Source organism: Schistocerca gregaria, unplaced genomic scaffold, assembly GCF_023897955.1.
Source record: "Schistocerca gregaria isolate iqSchGreg1 unplaced genomic scaffold, iqSchGreg1.2 ptg000604l, whole genome shotgun sequence".
Classification (NCBI taxonomy): domain Eukaryota; kingdom Metazoa; phylum Arthropoda; class Insecta; order Orthoptera; family Acrididae; genus Schistocerca; species Schistocerca gregaria.
In genome coordinates, this window is record NW_026061993.1 from 37,789 (window position 1) to 53,624 (window position 15,836).

Here is a 15,836-nt window from a genome sequence, read left to right on the forward strand (position 1 = left end):
TTCGCTGGGATAGGGAAAACAGTTTCAGTTAAGCTATCAAGAAAATTTAATAAACGCGATATTCCACTTCAGCAAGAAAGATGGCACACTAGCGTCCACTGTAACGTTTCTTTCCTTATGGGTAGTTAAAAGTGAGAGAAATATTCAAATAAATGAAAAAAAATAATCTGCGCATAATTATGAGTTTAACCCCACCGTGGCATCATATTTGTAACGTGTCCTTCCTGTGGCAGTATCCGTACGCGCATATATATATAATTAACCTTTGTAATCTACTGGACCATTACTATTATTTACCCTCTATGCAAACTCTGTTACATTCTTTCAATGTATGAGATCCTGGTGTTACTGAACACCATCGTCAACCGCTGTTTTAAGGCTCGTTGACTGCACGACACTGCTGTCGATGATCTACTGGTCTTCCTGAAAACAGGCCTTCAGGTCCGACCTATGGAGAATAATTGCTTATCGCAATGTGCCGCTTAAGTATGTCGTTCATCTTGCTTTCAAATAACGTGACCACAATTTCATGATACATCTACCTAAAAAGTATAAAATCATTTAAGTAGTTCAGAGCGGTAGTATTAAAAGGTTCACTACAATAACTGCAGAGACCGATATTTATGAATGATAATCTTATTATTCCATAAAAAAAATAAGACGTAGGAATTTCGGCAACCCTCCTCTTAGTACATCGAATGTCAAAACAGAAGTGAATCATAAGAAGAGAAAGTCTTCGTTTCTTTACAAAATCACTTAGTTTTTTCGAAAACTTAATTTGTTTTTCCTACAGAGGTCTCCTTTTACGTTTCATACATACAAGCTCTGAGTTCTCATCAACATCTGTTACTAAATCAATTGCTTTATATATATTATTCGTGACACAAGAGTTTTTAATATTGGATAGTTCCTCTTTTTTTTTAGATACACTTCAGTAACCTTCTGAATTCTGGAAGCTACTGTATAACAGTATCTCATTCTATCATTCAGGTAAAATTGGAGTGGTTACTTGACTAGACTACACACCAATTCCTTCCTTCACACATACTTGCAAGTTAACAAAAAATGACTATTTTGGGCAAAACGTTTGTGCCTTCGTTCCAGAAGTGTGGAAATATTTTGTCCTTGTTCCGGACTGATATACTGGTTTGATCACCAAGTTGTTGAGAAAATCGGACCTAAAAAACCAATCTGAACATTTGGACTTACTTAATTTCAATGTTTCTGATTACTTGAATTGTACTGCTTCTTATAGTCTATTACATCAACTTAGAAACTTCTTCTGTGTTCTACTATGGTGCTTTTAGTGTTTCCGCATGCCGCAGCACGCAACATAGTTTTGCAGACGATAAGTGAAACTGTTTCATAGAGAAGAGAGGACAAAGAGACGATCTGGCATTAAGTCGATTCGATAGCAAATGACAAAAACGGGCGGATTTCTCAGGTTTTTACTACATATGAACACTTTTCACACTCTCCCGTGAAACGTTGCTGGTAGACCTCCCTTCATACAAAATTGTAAGTTCTTGGCTCATGTCAAAGGCAGCAAAGCCGGCTTAGGAGTCAATAATTGATAACTAAAACTTGAATAGTACTGCTTCTTCCTGTCTATATCATTACCTTGGAAGCTTCTTCTGTGTTCTACAATTTTGCTTCTAGTGTGTAAGCATACCGCAGCAAACAACATAGCGTTGTAGACGATAAGTGTAACCGTTTCATAGAGAAGAGCGGCCAAAGAGACGATCTGGCTTTAAGTCGATTCGATAGCATAAGACCAAAACGGGCGGATTTCTCAGGTTTTTACTACATATGAATACTTTTCACGCTCTCCCGTGCAACGTGGCTGGTAGACCTCCCTTCATGCAAAATCGTAAGGTCTTAGCTCATGTCTAAGACACAAAAGCCTGCTTAAAACTCGATAATCGATAACTAAAGCTTGAATTGTACTGCTTCTTACTGGCTATTACATCAACTTAGAAGCTTCGTCTGTGTTCTACTATGGTGCTTTCAGTGTCTCCGGATACCGCAGCACGCAACATAGCTTTGCAGACGATAAGTGTAACCGTTTCAGGCCAGACAATCGTGTGGTTCCTGAAGAGTAGTTGCAGGGGCAACAGTCTGGATGATTGACTGATCTGGCCTTGTAACATTAACCAAAACGGCGTTGCTGCGCTGGTACTGCGAACGGCTGAAAGCAAGGGGAAATTGCAGCAGCAATTTTTCCCGAATGCATGCAGCTTTACTGTATGGTTAAATGATGATGGCGTCCTCTTGGGAAAACAGTCCGGAGGTAAAATAGTCCTCCATTCGGATCTCCGGGCGGGGACTACTCAAAAGGACGTCGTTATCAGGAGAAAGAAAACTGGCATTCTACGGATCGGAGCGTGGAATGTTAGATCCCTTAATCGGGCAGGTAGGTTAGAAAATTTAAAAACGGAAATGGATAGGTTAAAGTTAGATATAGTGGGAATTAGTGAAGCTCGGTGGCAGGAAAAACAAGACTTTTGGTCAGGTGAATACAGGGTTATAAATACAAAATCAAATAGGGGTAATGCAGGAATAGGTTTAATAATGAATAGGAAAATAGGAATGCGGGTAACCTACTACAAACAGCATAGTGAACGCATTACTGTGGCCAAGATAGACACAAAGCCCATGCCTACAACAGTAGTACATGTTTATATGCCAACTAGCTCTGCAGATGATGAAGAAATTGATGAAATGTATGATGAGATAAAAGAAATTATTCAGGTAGTGAAGGGAGACGAAAATTTAATAGTCATGGGTGACTGGAATTCGTCAGTAGGACAAAGGAGAGAAGGAAACATAGTAGGTGATTATGGATTGGGGCTAAGAAATGAATGAGGAAGCCGTCTGGTAGAATTTTGCACAGAGCTTAACTTAATCATAGCTAACACTTGGTTCAAGAATCATAAAAGAAGGTTGTATACATGGAAGTATCCTGGAGATACTAAAAGGTATCAGATAGATTATATAATGGTAAGACAGAGATTTAGGAATCAGGTTTTAAATTCTAGGGCATTTCCAGGGGCAGATGTGGACTCTGACCACAATCTATTGGTTATGACCTGTAGGTTAAAACTGAAGAATCTGCAAAAAGGTGGGAATTTAAGGACATGGGATCTGGATAAGCTGAAAGAACCAGAGGTTGTACAGAGTTTGAAGGAGAGCATAAGGGAACAATTGGCAGCAATGGGGGAAAGAAACATAGTTGAAGAAGAATGGGTAGCTCTGAGGGATGAAGTAGTGAAGGCAGCACAGGATAAAGTAGGTAAAAATACGAGGGTTGCTAGAAATCCTTGGGTAACAGAAGAAATATTGATTTTAATTGATGAAAGGAGAAAATATAAAAATGAAGTAAATGAAGCAGGCAAAAAGGAATACAAACATCTAAAAAATGAGATCGACAGGAAGTGCAAAATGGCTAAGCAGGGATGGCTAGAGGACAAATGTAAGGATGTAGAAGCTTATCTAACTAGGGGTAAGATAGATACTGCCTACAGGAAAATTAAAGAGACCTTTGGAGAGAAGAGAACCACGTGTATGAATATCAAGAGCTCATATGGCAATCCAGTTCTAAGCAAAGAAGGGAAGGCTGAAAGGTGGAAGGAGTATATAGAAGGTTTATACAAGGGCGATGTACTTGAGGACAATATTATGGAAATGGAAGAGGATGTAGATGAAGACGAAATGAGACGTAAGATACTGCGTGAAGAGTTTGACAGAGCACTGAAAGACCTGAGTCGAAACAAGGAACCCGGAGTAGACAACATTCCATTAGAACTACTGACGGCCTTGGGAGAGCCAGTCATGACAAAACTCTACCAGCTGGTGAGCAAGATGTATGAGACAGGTGAAATACCCTCAGACTTCAAGAAGAATATAATAATTCCAATCCCAAAGAAAGCAGGTGCTGACAGATGTGAAAATTTCCGAACTAATCAGTTTAATAAGTCGCAGCTGCAAAATACTAACGCGAATTCTTTACAGACGAATGGAAAAACTGGTAGATGCGGACCTCGGGGAGGATCAGTTTGGATTCCGTCGAAATGTTGGAACACGTGAGGCAATACTGACCTTACGACTTATCTTAGAAGAAAGATTAAGAAAAGGCAAACCTACGTTTCTAGCATTTGTAGACTTAGAGAAAGCTTTTGACAATGTTGACTGGAATACTCTCTTACATATTCTGAAGGTAGCAGGGGTAAAATATAGGGAGCGAGAGGCTATTTAAAAATTGTACAGAAACTAGATGGCAGTCATAAGAGTCGAGGGGCATGAAAGGGAAGCAGTGGTTGGGAAAGGAGTGAGACAGGGTTGTAGCCTCTCCCCGATGTTATTCATTCTGTATATTGAGCAAGCAGTAAAGGAAACAAAAGAAAAATTTGGAGTAGGTATTAAAATTCATGGAGAAGAAATAAAAACTTTGAGGTTCGCCGATGACATTGTAATTCTGTCAGAGACGGCAAAGGACTTGGAAGAGCAGTTGAACGGAATGGACAGTGTCTTGAAAGGAGGATATAAGATGAACATCAACAAAAGCAAAACGAGGATAATGGAATGTAGTCAAATTAAATCGGGTGATGCTGAGGGAATTAGATTAGGAAATGAGATACTTAAAGTAGTAAAGGAGTTTTGCTCTTTAGGAAGTAAAATAACTGATGATGGTCGAAGTAGAGAGGATATAAAATGCAGACTGGCAATGGCAAGGAAAGCGTTTCTCAAGAAGAGAAATTTGTTAACATCGAATATAGATTTATGTATCAGGAAGTCGTTTATAAAAGTATGTATGGAAGTGAAACATGGACGATAACTAGTTTGGACAAGAAGAGAATCGAAGCTTTCGAAATGTGGTGCTACAGAAGATTGCTGAAGATTAGATGGGTAGATCACGTAACTAATGAGGAGGTATTGAATAGGATTGGGGAGAAGAGAAGTTTGTGGCACAACTTGACTAGAAGAAGGGATCGGTTGGTAGGACATGTTTTGAGGCATCAAGGGATCACAAATTTAGCATTGGAGGGCAGCGTGGAGGGTAAAAATCGTAGAGGGAGACCAAGACATGAATACACCAAGCAGATTCAGAAGGATGTAGGTTGCAGTAGGTACTGGAAGATGAAGCAGCTTGCACAGGATAGAGTAGCATGGAGAGGTGCATCAAACCAGTCTCAGGACTGAAGACGACCACAAGTGTATCCGTATCATAGAGAAGAGCGGCCTAAGAGACGATCTGGCATTAAGTCGATTCTATAGCAAATGACACGAAAGGGCGGATTTCTCAGGTTTTTACTACATATAAACACTTTTCACGCTCTCCCGTGCAACGTGGCTGGTAGACCTCCCTTCATGCAAAATCGTAAGGTCTTAGCTCATGTCCAAGACAGCAAAGCCGGCTTGGAAGTCAATAATCGATAACTGAAACTTGAATTGTACTGCTTCTTACTGGCTATTACATCAACTTGGAAGCTTCGTCTGTGTTCTACTATGGTGCTTTCAGTGTCTCCGGATACCGCAGCACGCAACATAGCTTTGCAGACGATAAGTGTAACCGTTTCGTAGAGAAGAGCGGCCAAAGAGACGATCTGGCTTTAAGTCGATTCGATAGCATAAGACAAAAACGGGCGGATTTTACAGGTTTTAGTACATATGAACACTTTTCACATTCTCCCGTGCAACGCGGCTGCTTGTCCTCCTTTCATGCAAAATCTTAAGGTCCTAGCTCATGTCCAAGGCACCACAGCCGGCTAAAAAGTCAATAATCGTTAACAAAAACTTGATTTGTACTGCTTCTTACTGGGTATCACATCAACTTAGGAGCTTCTTTTGTGTCAAATTATTATTTTCAAATCAACAGCGCATTGCATGCACTCCTTACTAGAAACATGAATAATCTCCACAAAAATTTGGAAGTTAATTACTTTGGTGCAAGAAAGTCTCGATCATTCAGGAAAACGAATTTTCAATAACTTGTCAGCAGCCATAAAAGTTTTACTACTGTCAAAATTCAGTTTAAGAGCAGCCTAAAGGATTTATTTAACCATCTCCTCCGACACCATTAATGAATTGAATTTTTTAGTAGAACTAGGGCGTGAGCGATTGAGAGTGAGTGAGTTAGAAAGAGAGAGAGAGAGAGAGAGAGAGAGAGAGAGAGAGAGAGAGAGAGAGAGAGAGAGAGAGAGAGTGGGGGGGAGGGTGTCAAATAATAAGAGTACGATCAGAAGTACGTTTAAATTTTCATCCCTCATTTCACGTCGATGATCAGTCCACTTGCGATCTGTGGAAGGTAAATTAGCATATTAGTTTCCCACTGAGCATCTCCTCATTATGGATCATTTGCAACCGAAAATACATATAGTCTAATCTAACCGTCTTGTCTGTCCTATCTCTGTTGAAGGGTACACATGAGACAGATGCCTTCTTATTGTTGTTGTTGTGGTCTTTAGTCCAGAGACTGGTTTGATGCAGCTCTCCATGCTACTGTATCATGTGCAAGCGCCATCTCCCAATACGCACTGCAACCTACATCCTTCTGAATCTGCTAGTGTATTCATCTCCTGGTCTCCCTCCTCGACCTTTACCCTCCGCGTTGCCCTCCAATTCTAAAATGGTGATCCGCTGATGCCACAGAACGTGTCCTACCAACCGATTCCTTCTTGTAGTCAAGTTGTGCCACAAAGTTCTCTTCTCCCCAATACTATTTAATACCTCGTCATTAGTTAAGTGATCTACCCATCTGATCTTCAGCATTCTTCTGTAGCACCTTATTTCTAAAGCCTCTAGTCTCTTCTTATCCAAACTCTTTATCGTCCATGATTCACTTCCATACATGGCTACACTCCATACAAATACTCGGATAACACACTTCCTGATACGTAAAGCTATACTCAATGTTAACAAGTTTTTCTTCTTCAGAAACACTTTCCTTGCCATTGCCAGTATACAATTTATATCCTCTATACTTCGACCGTCATCAGTTATTTTGCTCCCCAAATACCAAAACTCCTTTACTACTTTAAGTGTCTCAGTTCCTAATCTAATTCCTTCAGCATCACCAAACATGTTTCGACTACATTCCATTATCCTCGTTTTGCTTTTATTGATGATCATCTTATATCATTCTTTCAGGACACTCCACTCCATTCAGCTGCTCTTCCAGGTCCTTTGATGTCTCTGACAGAATTTTGTCATGAGTGAACCTCAAGGTTTTTATTTCTTGTCCATAGATTTTAATTCCTACTTCGATTTTTCTCTTTTTTTCCTTTACTGCTTGCTCAATAAACAGATTGAATAACATCGGCGATTGACTAGAACCGCATCTCACTACCTTCCCAACCACTGCTTCCCTTTCATGCCCCCTGACTCTTGCAACTCCCATCTGGTATGTGTACAAATTGTAAATGGCCTTTCACTCATTGCATTTTACCACTGCCACTTCAGTATTTGAAAGAGTTTTCCAGTCAACATTGTCAAAAGATTTCTCTAAGTCTACAAACGCTAGAAACGTAGGTGTGCCTTTCCTTAATCTAGCTCTTAAGAGAGGACGTAGGGTCAGTATTGCCTCATGTGTTCCAGTATTTCTACGGAATCCAAACTGGTATACCCCGAGGTCGGCTTCTACCAGTTTCTCCATTCGGCTGTAAAGAATTGGCTTTAGTGTTTTGCGCCTGTGACTTACTAAACAAATAGTTCGGTAATTTTCACATCTGTCAACAACTGCTTTCTTAGAGATTGGAATTATTATATTCTTCTTGAAGTCTGACGGTATTTCGCCTGTCTCATACATCTTGCTCATCAGATGGTAGAGTTTAGTCAGGGCTGGCTCTCCCACGGGTGTCAGTAGTTATAATGGAATGTTGAATACTCCCGGGGCCTTGTTTCGGCGTAGGTCTTTCACTGCTCTGCTAAACTCTTCACACAGTATATCATCTCTTATTTCATCTTTATCTACATGCTCTTCCATTTCCAAATTCTGTTTTCAAGCACATTGCCCTTGTATAGATCTTCTATATACTCCTTCCACCTTTCTGCTTTCCCTTCTTCGCTTATAACAGGGTTTCCATCTGAGCTCTTGATATGCATACAAGTGGATCTCTTTTCTCCAAAGCTTTTATTTTTATTTATTTATTGTTCCGTGGGACCATATTAAGGAGAAATCTTCATGGTCATAGAACGAGTCAATACATGAAATTATAACACGATAGTAGAAACAGATAAAATGAAATATAAAAACATATTAAGGCGACAAGTCGTAAGTTTAAATAAAGAAAATTAACTACGTAACACTGAAATTTGCATAATTTTTTAGCTCTTCCAGGAGCTCCTCGACAGAATAGAAGGAGTGAGCCATGAGGAAACTCTTCAGTTTAGACTTAAATGATTTTGGGCTACTGCTAAGATTTTTGAGTTCTTGTGGTAGCTTATTGACAATGGATGCAGCAGAATACTGCACTCCTTTCTGCACAAGAGTCAAGGAAGTGCATTCCACATACAGATTTGATTTGTGCCTAGTATTAACTGATTGAAAGCTGCTAACTGTTGGGAATACGCTAATACTGCTAACAATAAACTACATTAAAGAAAATATATGCTGTCAGGGCAATGTCAGAATTCCCAGACTATTGAATAGGGGCCAACAAGAGGTTCTCGAACTTACACCCCATATAGCTCGAACAGCCCGTTTTGAGCCAAAAATACCCTTTTTGAATCAGAAGAATTACCCAAAGAATATAATACCATACGACCTAAGCGTGTGAAAATATGCGAAGTAGACTATTTTCCATGTTGAACTGTCACTAATTTCAGATACTGTTCTAATGGTAACTAAAGCAGCATTTTAGTTTCTGGACAAGATCCTGGACATGGGCTTTCCACAACGGCTTACTATATATCCGATCGCCTAGGAACTTTAACTGTTTCGTCTCGCTTATAACATGCCCATTCTGTCTGATCAAAATATCGGTCCTTGTTGAATTGTGAATTAGAAACTGCAAAAACTGAGTCTTACTGTGATTTAGCATCAAATTGTTATCCACAAGCCATGAACTTATTCCATTAACTACATTATTTGATACTGTTTCAGTATTACACACAAGATCCTTCACTGCCAAGCTGGTGTCATCAGCAAACAGAAATATTTTTGAATCACCTGTAATACTAGAGGGCATATCATTTATATAAGTAAGAAACAGCAGTGGCCCCAGAACCGACCCTTGGGGGAATGCCCTCTTAACAGAGCCCCATTGCGAATGATTATCACTACCACTCTCAATATCGCAGAGAATTACCTTCTGCTTTCTGTTCTTAAAGTAAGAGGGGAACCAATTGTATGCTACTCCCTTACTCCATAATGGTCCAACTTGTGCAGTAATATTTTGTGGTCAACACAGTCAAAAGCCTTCGTTAAATCAAAGAAAACACCTAGCGTTCGCAACCTTTTATTTTATCCGTCCAAAACCTCACAGAGAAAAGAGAATATAGCATTTTCAGTTGTTAAACCATTTCTAAAACCAAACTGTACATTTGACAGCAAATAATGTGAATTTAAATGCTCCAGTAACATTGTATATACAACCTTCTCGATAACTTTAGCAAACACCGATGGCATTGAAATAGGTCTAAAGTTGTCAACATTATCCTTGTCTCCCTTTTTATAAAGTGGCTTCAGTAGAGAGTACTTTAATCGGTCAGGAAACCGACCACCGCTAAAGGAAAAGTCACAGATATGGCTAAGTACTGGGCCAACATACACAGAACAATACTTCAGTATTCTGCTAGATACCCTGCCATATCCATGAGAGTTCTTGGTCTTTAGTGATTTAATTATTAACTCAATCTCCCTCTTGTCAGTATCATGGAGGACCGTTTAGGGTAACAGTCTCGGAACACTTTTTTCTAAGAGCGCTATATGATTCCCTGTTGGGGCTAGGTTTCTATTTAGTTCACCTGGTACATTCAGAAAGTGATTATTAAATACTGTACATATATGCGACTTATCAGTAACACGAACATTCCCACTACGCACTGATTCTATATCGTCGACCTGTCTCTACAGACCAGCCACTTCGCTTACGACTGACCATATGGTTTTAATTGTATCCTGAGACGTAGCTATTCTATCTGCATACCACTTTGCCATACCAGTTTACATATGATTATATGAATTAAGGAGATCTACCAGCATCCTTTTACTTGCACAATCACTTTACAATTAATATTGAAATCACCACATATAAATAATTTTTTTGTATTTCCTACAAAGTGTACCAAAAACCTCCTCTAGCTTTAGCAAAAATGTTGTGAAATTGGCGTCTGTGCCTCTATAAATAACAATTAGAAGTTTAGCTCCATTAAATTTAACCATACCTTCACAACATTCTAACACCTTTTCAGTGCAGTACTTAGAAACATCAATTGACTCTAATGGGATGCTGTTTTTCACATAAATGGCTACTCCCCCACACCGAAAAGAGCTCCTAGAAAAGCTGCCAGCCAACCTGTATTCTGGTAAAGGAAGCCTCTGAATTATCTCCTTATTTAAGAAGTGCTCAAATATACCAATAATTTCAGAGTCAACATCTATAAGCAGTTCACTAACTTTATCTCTAAAATCTTGTATATTTTGATGAAATATACTAATTCTCTCATTACTTGGATACTTAAGCTTTGTCAAAAGTGGATCTTTTGTTAGAGAGACTTCCCTTAAGCAGGAAGACCTATCAGCTGACTGGTGCAGCTCTAACATCAACTACTGCAGGAATTTTCCCATGAGTGATCCCACCACCTCGATCTATGCTGTCACTTTAATTTTCCTGTAGGCGGTGTCTATCTTACCCATTGTGATTTTCGCCTCTACATCCTTACATTTGTCCTCTAGCCATCCCTGCTTAGCCATTTTGCACTTCATGTCGATCTAATTTTTGAGACGTTTGTATTCCTTTTCGCCTGCGTCATTTACTGCATTTTTATATTTTCTCCTTTCATCAATTGAATTCAATATTTCTTCTGTTACCCAAGGATTCCTACTAGCCCTCGGCTTTTTGCCTACTTGATCCTCTGCTGCCTTCACTACTTCATCCCTCAAGGCTACCCATTCTTCTTCTACTGTATTTCATTCCCCCATTCCTATCAATTGTTCCCTTATGCTCTCCCTGAAACTCTGTACAACCTCTGGTTCTTTCAGTTTATCCAGGTCCCATCTCCTTAATTTCCCACATTTTTGCAGTTTCTTCAGTTTTAATCTACAGTTCATAACCTATAGATTGTGGTCAGAGTACACATTTGCCCCTGGAAAAGTCTTACAATTTAATACCTGGTTTCTTACCTTTATATAATCTATCTAAAATCTTGCAGTATCTCCAGGTCTCTTCCACGTATACAACGTTCTTTCACGATTCTTGAACCAAGTGTTAGCGATGATTAAGTTATGCTCTGGGCAAAAACCTACCAGGCGGCTTCCTCTTTCATTTCTTACCACCATTCCATATTCACCTACTACGTTTCCTTTTCTTCATTTCTCTACTATCAAATTCCAATCACTTGTGCCTATTCTATTTTCATCTCCCTTCACTATCTGAATAATTTCTTTTATCTCATCACACATTTCATCAATTTCTTCCTCATCTGCGGACTACTTTTAAGATTATGGTAGGTGTGGACTTCATGTCTATCTTGGCCACAATAACGCGTTCACTGTGCTGCTTGTAGTAGCTAACCGGCATTCGAATTTTTTTTTTATTCATCATTTGACCTACCCATGCGTTAGGTTCATATTGGCCTTCCTAATACTTAAATCTATATTCGATGTTAACAATGACGCCGGTGGATAGACTATATGAAATTACTGATCGTCGATAAAGTCGCGAATATAACCGACATGCTATTGGGCCCTTCGCAGGGAAAGGGTTTTCGCCGCAAAAAGCGGGAAACTGGAATCCAGCAAATGAGTAAAAAATATATATTCAGTGACAAAAAATTAGTGTACGTACACAACAATAGTCTGGGATTTCTGTATTACATAAAACAGTTTTTGTGATTGTATCTTGCAGCTTTAGTTATTTTTAATTAAAAGAGATTTTAAAAGGACAGAAAGAGCGTTTTGGTCTACGCTACACATCGTTCTGTTAGTATAGTCTTGACTTCGTAATCACTTTCGTGGACTTCTGCAACTCTTAATCAAAATATCCAACCTAATCGAGACAATACGCTACGATACAGCCGACATCATGACAAGAGAATGGGCTACATCAAACTCGAAGTAATTTTATATAGATAAGGATCTCAATGACCTGTGTACGTCTAATATAAAAGATCTCCTAACCATTCTCCTCAAATAGATCGCCATCTTCACTTGACCTTTAACTGAAACTGTTTCAGAATTAAAGACTGAATTCAAAGAAAATTTTGCTTCCAGTCACAAAACAAGAAAAATAAAAATAATAAAAGTGAGAATGTGAAACAGGTTAGCAATAACCACAAACAGGAGATTCTACAGAAAATCAAAGTGAGAAAGGAAATTATTAATATTATCGACCGTTTAGGAACTCTATGCTACGAAAGGGATGAAACCACATATAGAATAACTGGTGGAAAAGTTAGTGTGTTTTAAGATTAAATCCAAACAACAATTAGAGAAAAATATATCGAAGCTAGGCCTATATTACGAAAAATTGCTAAATCTCGAGGCAAATTGTGTCCTCCAGTATTTGATGAAGTGTTAGTGCCCCTAGCACGGATAAAAACAGGATCTACAGCATCAACAGAAACTTCGGATATGTGTTTCATATTTCATCCAAGCCTACAGTCTATAAATACTAAAACAAAATACCACTACAGGGAAACTACCTACGAAGAAGTTCTTGGTAAAACTATGTAGCTGTAGTTGCCTTGGACTAACGACGTGTGATTATCAATGTAACCTGTACAGACTGTACGCTTTCCAAAGCTGTTATCCATGAAAAAGCTAAACGACGTTTCGTGAACAAAACACAATTTAAGACCGGACCACTAATAAAATTATCTGACAATAGGCACTGTTGAAAATTTGTGCCAGACCAGGATTACCACCCGAGTCTCCTGGTTACCAGGGAGAGGCAATGATCACTGTGTCCGAATTACACAGTGGTCAACATAATAGCACGAACTGCCCGAGCATGCCGTTCGTCAGATCCAAATTCTCAATTTCTCCATAGACTGCTAATGCAGTGCTCCTTGAACATTATCCTCCTCGCCTTAATTAAACAGACACAGAATATATACAAGCTTGGCCTTACGAACATTGCAGACGCCGTCTATGCAACACGCGTCACACTTCAAAGAGTTTACCAATACATTGCATTGTTTACTATCGACCACGGATCAAGCAACGTAAAAAGCACTGCGTCTACTGAGATCATGATTCAGAGTTTAAAAAAAAAAAAAAAAAAAAGAAACTAATAAGTCGCCTACATATTACAGTTGCTGCCGAAAGAGGAGAATCACTATTTTCCAACAAACGGAAATATAGTTAAAATTACGCTTCTAATTCGGCTAGTTTCGGCGGTTACTAAAATTTGTAGTGAAAGTTACATAGGGAACTCTCCCGTCCCCCCACCAGAAACGTAGTTTTCGTCGCTGTTGTGCGACTTTTGTACATAGCCAGAGAAAGTGTGTTAAACATGGCGCGGACGGAAACACTAGGCTACGCTACAGGGAAATCTGCTTACACAACGTTTACTCGGCATTAATAATCGTTGGCGTAAACATCTCTCAATCAAATTACCCCCTTCCAACCTAACTTAGATCTCGGGCTACACTGCCCATAGGCCTGTCATCACAACCAAAATTTCAATGTGTGGGGGATATCCTGTACTTCTCGCTAATCTCTCTCTAGGCAAAAATGTCAGTTATTGTAGATTGGTGGCAGTCTCAACTACAAGATTTACTAATGATAAACACTATTGAGGCGGCTCGTAATTTTAGAATAGTTCTCTTCGTCTTACTTGGCATAAATTGTTCGCTGGCGTCCCAGCAGCTAGCTCCTTCAGTGTCTGCTTCTGCCATCGCACCACGCCAGTCTGTTTTTATCCTAGCAGACAGAACGCACCGCACATCCGACAACTTCGGAACCACTCAACTGGCCAGTTAGCAACTGAGCCGAACACTGTTTACACCGTCAAAGGAAAACTATGCAAAGATGTACACTCGAATGGCACGACTGAGTAGTACACACACACACACAAACAGTAATATCTGTAGAATGTCCATCGACACGCGCAGAACGAAATTCTTCTCGCGAACGTACAGCGTCTCCGAAAAAAATCTCGTGACTATATTCCGGCGTTACGGCCAGGTTCTCATTCAAATGAGCAAAAAATGTTATATATTTTTTTTGAGACAGTGAAAATACACTTGAAGGATCTGTTTGGGAGTTACGAGTGATCATACTATGAGCTTTATTTTAGATTTTCAGTAAAAACAATGGCGCCCGCAATTATGATTTGATCACGCGGACTGCGTGCAGTGTGGCCTCTCAGATGTTACCTGAAATCAAAAATGGATGACATCAGTTGATACTAAATTACTTCTCTGAAATTGAAAATGGAAAACATCAGTCGATATTACATAAAATTTATGGGAGCGCATACCTAACCGCAATGAAACAACCGTAAATTTAACGATACGGTACTAATTCGAACTCTGAGTTAGATTTTTTGGGTGGTTTATTTCACTCCTTATGCCTTCACAAAAATTACTTAATATTAATCAGTGTCATATATTATAGGTATAAGCTCCTAAGAAAAGTGTTTACTTTTCTGGGTCAGAGGTAGAAGTTAAGAGATTGAACCATTTTTAGTTAATGCTGCATGCCGTTCTGAGAAAATTGTTTCTCCAAAAAAAAAAAAAAAAAAAAAGTTCAACGTCTAGGGAAACCTTTTAGTTATATTATTACTTCGATTTGCATGAACTGAGGGTTACATGTATATTTTTAATGTCGCTGAACACGAATCTGCAGTAAGATTTTCAATATTCAAAACGGCTAATGCAATACGGAGAGCACAGGATTATGCTTTGTCCAATTTTTACCAAAAATGCATTTTCGTTATTTACGTTTAGTGTGCAATCCAAGGAGCACTTTTCAACCCTTCCTCGGGCTGGAATTGTTCCTAGATAGCAACTCCCTGTTCTTCTTGGCAGGAAAAGCCGATCTGTCTAACCTGGATATGCAGCACTCGTTATTCGTCAGTGTTATCGGCGAGTATGTTTGCAGTATGAATCATTTTGTGCACGTGCGTCACGGGACGAGCTTTGATCTACATCTATATGGATACTCTGCAAATCACATGTAAGTGCCTGGCAAAGGGTTCTTCGAATCCCCTTCACAATTGATAGTTAATTGAAACCCTCAGCTGCCGACAGGTGTTGTTGATATACTTCGATGGGGACAGCTGAAAATGTGTGCCCCGACCGGGACTCGAACCCGGGATCTCCTGCTTACATGGCAGACGCTCTATCCATTTGAGCCACCGAGGACACAGATGAATACCGCGACTGCAGGTATTTATCCCTTACACGCTTCCCGTGAGACTCACATTTCCAACCGGCCACAATCCACAAACGTAATGTACGTAATAGGTGTTTGCCCATCCACTCAATACTGGCCCACACTAAGGTGACGATTCCCGTAAGATTTCGGGCAATCTGTGCGCATTCGCACAGACGAAGGTCAATGGCTGGGTAACGTTTAACCATATATATGAAGATAGTAACTGTTCTCGAAAGAACAGGCGCCACTGACGACCGGGCAGCTTCTCTAGAATACATGATAGACCGGCCTATGT

General features: G+C 39.5%; 1 non-coding gene across 1 annotated transcript; it reads right to left on the reverse strand.

The window, feature by feature from the left end:
- Positions 1–15,454: 15,454 nt before the first annotated feature.
- On the reverse strand, positions 15,455–15,528 carry Trnat-ugu (transfer RNA threonine (anticodon UGU)). Its single transcript has one exon. It is a non-coding gene; the product is annotated as a tRNA-Thr (tRNA).
- Between the last annotated feature and the right edge of the window lie 308 nt (positions 15,529–15,836).